At 30.9% G+C, this 7,616-nt stretch overlaps 1 pseudogene; it reads right to left on the bottom strand.

Annotated features, from left to right (window-relative positions):
- Positions 1–1,472: 1,472 nt before the first annotated feature.
- LOC125600501 lies at positions 1,473–1,807 on the bottom strand (annotated as a pseudogene).
- Between the last annotated feature and the right edge of the window lie 5,809 nt (positions 1,808–7,616).

Here is a 7,616-nt window from a genome sequence, read left to right as displayed (position 1 = left end):
ATCCGAACCGAAAAATCCGACCCGTTATCCGATCCGAAACGTAAAAAATACCCGAACGGGTCTTGTTGGGTGGTACAAAAATATCTGAATCCGAAGTGTTATTAACCGAACGCCGAACGAACCGAACGGGTAACCGAAAAATCCGAAATTAATAGTCAATATAATATATTTGAAATATATATAAGTATTCCAATTCTTAAATTCAATATTTGTGGTAATATTATATATAATAATAAATATTAAAATTCTAATAAATGCTTTAAGTACACAATTAGTTATAAATAAGTATTTATAATTTGTTCATTGAAATAAAAAGTCTACTCTCTATAAGGCAATACATATGTTTACAAATGATGTTGTTTTTCATGCTTGATTTAACATTTTTATTATTTTATATGTGATGATGATTTTTTTATTTAATTTAGATGTTTCTTTATTTGTTTTACTTCAAAAATTTTATTTTTTTTTTTTGGTTTTATATTCAACCGAACCGATATCATCCGAATCTGTACGATATATGATTACTTTATGGGTTTTATGATGCAATACAATTTTGAACCGAACCCGAAGTGTTATATCCGAACCCGACCCGTACTAATAAATTCTTCAGTAGTATAGGACCTAGAAGCGTAAACCCAAAAAATCCGAAAACCCGAAAAACCAGACCCGAATGCCAACGGGTACCCGAACGCTCATGCCTACATTTATGCATGAGTTTGATGTATGTATAATTATTTAATGAATCTATGATTACACTTAAATGGGAGGATGGATTGTTGGATATTTAAGTGAATCCTTGTAACCATTAAAGTGAAGCATTGCAAGTTGATGATAGATGAACAAATGCAATGTTTGTGTGTGATTGTAACTATTAGTGGGTAAATGGTTGCAACCTTTGGTGATAAACCATTGGTACCATTGGTGATAAACCATTGTTACCATTGGTGGTTAAAGCTTTTTGGTGATGAACCATTGTGACTTTGGTTTAACCAATGTAACTATTGGTATTAATGGTCGTCACTCTTCACTAACCATTGTAACTATTGGTGCTAACCATTGCAACCCTTAGTACTCTATAAAAGTAGTTGTGGGCAATAAAAAATAATAACTTCACAACTTGAATCACAACTTGTAAAACAAGATTGAAGATCAAAACTAATAGTTAATAAAAGAGAGCAAAAAAAATATTCATTATTCGAGATCATCAAAGATCTTAAGACAAGAAGAAACACATATAAGCACTAAAGCTTATTTGTTATTTTGTATCTTAGCCTAGAACAAAAATGAGACTTTGATTGTTTTATCCTACAAAGGGATTTCGTGTAACCCAAAGGCTTGGAATACGGTCGAAATACGTACTATAAGCAAGCACGGCGATTCAATCATTACCCAACTATATAGTTCACCTCCATTTGTGTTCCCAAAACACAAATAATTAACCAACAGTAAGCGGTCTTTATTTTATATTATTATTCCCTGACGTGAACAAATCCTTAAATCGCAAGAACCAGACCCGGTACGGACTTTCCAGCCCGACCCGAGAACTGGCTTTCCCACACGGATGGACAATGCGACGGCGCAATCTCAGCAGACCGTCCAGCAACAACGTCACCGACCCGTGTAACCGTGAGAGAAGTTAGAGTACTCCCTCACCTGAGTGATTATCCCATGCGCGACGGTCCACGCGTGGATCCAAGAGATGGAGCTAGCAACGTCGCAGCCCTCGGCGATGACGGTGGATCCGAATGAGACGACGGAGAGAGGCACGAACTCAAACGTCGGAGAGGACTCCCGTGAGTGTGCGCATCAAAAACTGGTGCGCGCGGCGGGCCGTGAAACCAGTAGTCGAGATCGGGGGTTAGTGTGCGGTGAACTGAGTCGACGTCTCGAGATCTCAGGGCGTCATACAGTTTCAGAACCAGTCTCGGTCTTGGTCTCTGAATCCGCCAGAGTATCCAGTTCTTGCGCGAGGAGTTTGGGTTTTGGATTAGGACAATAAGAAGGAGAGAGAACTGACTCTGAGGTTTTGAAAATGAAATATTATGAATCTTGGGACTTGTTATATAGCCGTAGGCTATGGGTTTGTGATATTAATTCTCTGCTTCACATCCTATATTTAATCATCTCGGATATTTAGTTTCGATCTCACACGTGTCGTTTTATGATTGGAAAAGTTTGGTTTGCGGGGACCGGAGATAATGTTCTTTAATAGTTGAGCCAGCTAGTGTTTGTCCCCACCGTATAGTTAGGTGAATAATTAACAGTTTAATTGAATTTTGCTAGTGGTAATTGGTAAATATCTCGTCTTTGCTTGATTTGAGAAGGCATCAATTAGTTCTTGATAATGTTGTATGCTCGGATGAGTTTTCACGGATGATTGACATTTGACATTAACAAAAATGATTAATGTTTTAGGAACTGATTAGTTGAGTAATTAACTGAATTAAGAAATAAGTAAAAAACGTGTTCAATGAGTGGGTTGGCCCCGCCAATCAAATAGCAGAAGGTTCGAAAGACGTTATAATGCCCGACCAACTTGTCACGTGTTGTAGTACATTATATGATTTTTTTTTGGACAAATACATTATATGAATTGAAAAGATGGATTATACATTGCCTTTTTGCTATGATGAATTATTATTTTGTGTCGACCTCAGACATATTATTTTGTTTGTTTTCCATGAAAATAAAAGCAAATTTATAAATATAGGGTTCCAATGGTAACAACGAAATTGATAATATAAGCGGGACGGAATTTAAGTGCGGTACGGTGCAACAATGGTTCATGCGGTTTGCGGGATAAGTGCGGTTTTGATTGAAAAAGTAGTGCGGTTTGATTAAAAAAAATATGAAATAAATATACTAATATAATTAGAACTATTTTTGTGTTTAGTGATTATGTTATAATATTTTCTAATATTTCAAATCCCAAATATTAAAATTTATTTGAAATAATTTTAAAAAAAATTATAATTCCAAATATTATAATTTCTATTTTTATAATATGTTTTTGACTAAAAGTAATTATTGTAGTTTATAAAAAATGATTGTAAGTTTATTCTTCTTAAAAGACAAATTCATAAAATTATTTGTGAGAACTATTAGAAACTTAAATTAAATTAAATATGTATCATACAATTATTTTTAATATATAAAATGTTAAAATGAGACTTAATAAAATGAATCCAAAAAACACATAAGGGATACCCAAACACTTATGTCTGACTTTCAGTTAGGTTCAAAGTATTTTTGATATGCTGCATTATATTGTAAATTGATGCGGTTGAGTTTTTTAGGGCATGAATGGCGACATTTAATTCGCGTATTTCACTGCGGTTTTAGAAAAAACGCTTTAATATCACCGATCACATATTTCCTGATTTTCTCTTGCGGTTTTCCAAAAACTTCACAAAAACGCACACAAATTGCGATTTCGATGTACAAATAAACAGTATTACTATCAAATCCACGAACGCAATGAAGAAGCTGTGTTTTCTCAAAAGCCGCACACATTTATATATTTAAACTAGGATCGGCCCGCCCGGAGTTAATAATAAAAATGTTTTATATAAATTTATATTAATTTTATGAAACATTTAAAAAATGGTGGTGGATTGAAAACTATATTATAAAAACAATAATAAATAGAATTCTGAGATCAAATTGTTAGGGCAATGGTTAATGGTAAAATAGCAAGTAGAGTACCTCACTAATATTTTTATTATTATTTTGTACATAATTTAGTTATTAAGATTTAAAAAATTAAAATAAAAAAACATGTAAAATGATACCACATGTATTCACCGATTCTTTAGAAATGTATGAAAGTTCTTCCCACAGGTACCATTTTGCTCTCTTTTTTTTATGCTTTCTCTTTTTCTTTTTCAGCTTTTAATATTTTAAATTTGTTAGAGACAGATGAATTTCAACCGGTGCGAGTGCCCTTATTTTTAATAAACATTTTTGATTTGGAATTAAAATGACAATATCCTTCATTATTCTATTTTTCAGAGAAATAAAAATTAGCAAAAAAACAATTCAGAATAATATATATATATTATATATATATATATATATATATATCTTCTATTATTCTTAGTTCATTTTGACATAATAAAAGAAAATATTAACTTTAAATAGATAATAGGTGAAATTTCATGTTTACCACATTCATGGTACCGTTATTGATCTTTACATCACTAAAGGAGTATTTTTAAAAATATATTTTCAATAATTGGCAAAATACTCTTATATCCTTGTTCTTGATATATATATACAAATAATTATTTAAATAAAAAAATATTTTTTTTATGTTTTCGAATTATACTTTTTTAAAATTCAAACTTTTTTATAATTTTTTTTTGGAATTGTTTTGGTTTATTTTATTTTATTTTTTAATTCTGCAGATATAAGATATGTTCGGTTATTATAAAATTTGATTCAATTCTCGTACAGATATTTTGTTTTTTTTTGTTCAGTTTGGACAACAAAGTGGGGAACCAGCTAATATCAAAACAAAATCGGGTCTCTTTCGGGGCGTTTTTAGATTATTTGGTAAATTTAGTAAAATTTATTATAACTTGTTTTTTGCGAGGAAAAAAAACAGGTTATTAAGTTTTTGGATAAATTATCAGTTAGTTTATATAATTTTAAATAATTTAGGGAAATGGTATCATATAATTCATTTGGATAGTTCAGTTTATAAATAATAAATTTATGATATTTGTTACTGTAAAACTAAGTTTATTTAATATTTTAGATTTGTAAATTATATTTCAAATTGAGATACTTATTGATTTTTGTTCGGTTCTCGTTTGTTTTTGATATTTTAATTTCAGAAAAATATAGAATACATGATATATAGAAATATACCTGATTTATGAAATTTGATTAGTTTCGATTTTGTTTTTTATTTGGTAAGGTTCGATTCTTCAGTTTCGGGTAAACACATAGCTAATTTCATGTGTGCAGAGCTTTGTAGTACTGGTTAACGGCACATCGATTTTAATGTTTGATCTCAAACCTCACGTCATTCTATTTATTTATAAATAAAATTGGAATACAATTATTGACCATATATTAACTTAGAAAATAATTGGCGGATGAATCAAATCTATTTTTCATTTGCTAGTTGTAAGAATAATATTATTGTATAGATCCAAATCAAAGTTTAGAGTCATAAATAATAAAGCCTAAAGAGACCGACAAATATTTAAGTGGTAAAGTTGTTTACGATGACGTGGATTTTTTTTGTTATGTATCTATATATAATTGATTACGGCTGCTGGTTCAGAAGTGGACTTTGTGGTTACCGGACTTGAAAAATTAGAGTTGTATAAGGCCCAAAATTTATAAGTCTGAAACCCAAATAATGTTGTGACGGACACGTGTCGCCTCTGCAGCGAACGACTTTCCACGTGGCAAAGCAGGAGAGATACCAACATATTTATATATATATATATATATATATATTATTTTAACAGCATTTACGATACTATATACTAGTATTTTAACAGCATTTACGATACTATATACTAGTAGTATAACTATAACGGCACATAAATACACAGTTATGAGTATAGGTTCCTTTTTTTGTAACAGTGCATAGGTTCTTCGTATATTTCTTTTGTAAACATGTTAACCCTAGTATATAAACTGAAATAAAAACTATTCAATATAACATCATATTATCTGAAATGAAGTATAAAATTATTAGAAAATATATTTTACTGCATGATATATGATTTGTTTTATAAAGAATAATATTTCTTTTTTTTTGTATTTTATTTCAAAAGTATTTAGTAGTTAAATTTAATTATTGAATAATCATTCAATACCGCAAAACCATATGGTTCACTACAAAAACGTCTTTGCACAGTAAATATTTCTAGAGTTATGTTAAATTAAAAAAAAAATTATCTTTTACTTAACAAACAACATACAAACTTTTTGTAAAAAAGAAAAACAGACAACATACAGATTTGTAAGGTATGATGAGTAGTTTACATAGTTTATAAAACATATAGTAAATAATATGATATAGAGTTTAACTATACGTATATTTGAGTAATGTAGTAATCTAGAATAACTAAGTTACTAAAAATTGGGTTAGTATAATTAATTATTTTATTCGGAATTTTTTTTTAATTATTTTAAACTCAAGCACCCTCGCTAGTGATGAAACTAAATCTATTCATCATATATATATATATTAGTATATTGATCACACAAAAGTGATTAGTGACTTTAAATTATATAAATATTAGTTATTAGATGAAACAAATTATAAGTATTTTTATCAATATAATTATTTATTGTATTTTTATTAGTTTTATATATAAATTAATTTGTATTTTTATTTCAGATGAATTATGGTATTTAAAAGTTCTAAATAATAAAGAAAATTTTACACTAGTAACACTAAATTATATTGATATATTAATTTTACATTTCAGTTTTATTTTTATTTTTAATTCCGCAAAAACTATATTTTCACCAATAAAACAAATTCCGCACCGCTAATTTTATCAAAACCGCACTTGTCCCACAAAACGCACACGAACCGCAGTTGAACCGTCCCGCACTTTAATTCCGCACGCTTATTAGGAATGTCAAACAGGTTGATCCGTCCCGTCCCGTCCCGTACGCAGCGGGCTCGTCTTCGAGCGGGTCACGGCGGCGGGTCAGGCCCGCGCGGGCTGCGGTCCTCAAAATGGCTGACCAAACCCGTACCGCAAAACATGTAGGCTTTTCGGATCGGTCCGCGGGACATAGAATTACAAACGAACATTGGCTCCTGAACGCTTCAAAAAATGATTCAGGACGCTTTATCAGTTTCATGACGCATCAGTAAGTGAGTTTAGTTGAAGATTGAACTGGATAAGGAAGCAATTGCTTGTTAGTTTGAGATTTTAGTTGGATCAAAACACTAGTTTAAATACTTTTGTTAGACTCCAAACATTTTAAAAAATAAACAATACTTTAGTTGCTGAATCCAAATATTATAACTCATAAGTTCATAACAAAAGCTTTAGTTTTCTGAATCCAAAATTAAATAAATAAACCAACACCAAATCAAAGATGCTAATCCTAAAACAAAAAAAAAAAAAAGAAACACAATCACACTTCTTGTTCTTCATCTTATTACAAACAAGCGACAAAAAGATGAAAATTTCTCTTTTTCACCATCAACTTCTTCTTCTGCAAATAAGAATAATAGAAGTCAGTTAAAGATATATTGAAACCTAAAACTCCAAAATGTATGATAATGTGAGAAAAACATAGGCAAAAACATATAGGCCTATAAACTATGAAGAACCCATAGCGGGAACTAGATCTCTTCTTCGGTGGAAAGTGAGTTTTCTGAAAGTGAGTTTTCAAACTTCTTATGATGTCTCGAAGAAGATCCACCTATGCATATCGAAGGCGCTGGGGAGACCGGAAGCATCATCGACCCTGAAACCACCATCACCGGAGCTACATATAACGTCGAATCGACTTCTCTCTCTCTCAATGTTTTAGGCGAAAACAAAAAATGGGGGATTTGGGTTTTTAGGGGTTCGGGTCTTCAAATCCCGCAGGTAAGGCCCACCGCCGGTTTTGACCCGTCCCGCTTT

This window comes from Brassica napus, unplaced genomic scaffold (assembly GCF_020379485.1).
Source record: "Brassica napus cultivar Da-Ae unplaced genomic scaffold, Da-Ae ScsIHWf_2286;HRSCAF=2947, whole genome shotgun sequence".
In the NCBI taxonomy this organism is placed as follows: domain Eukaryota; kingdom Viridiplantae; phylum Streptophyta; class Magnoliopsida; order Brassicales; family Brassicaceae; genus Brassica; species Brassica napus.
Note: the sequence above shows the minus strand (reverse complement) of the source record. Positions and strands in the feature narration are given on the sequence as shown.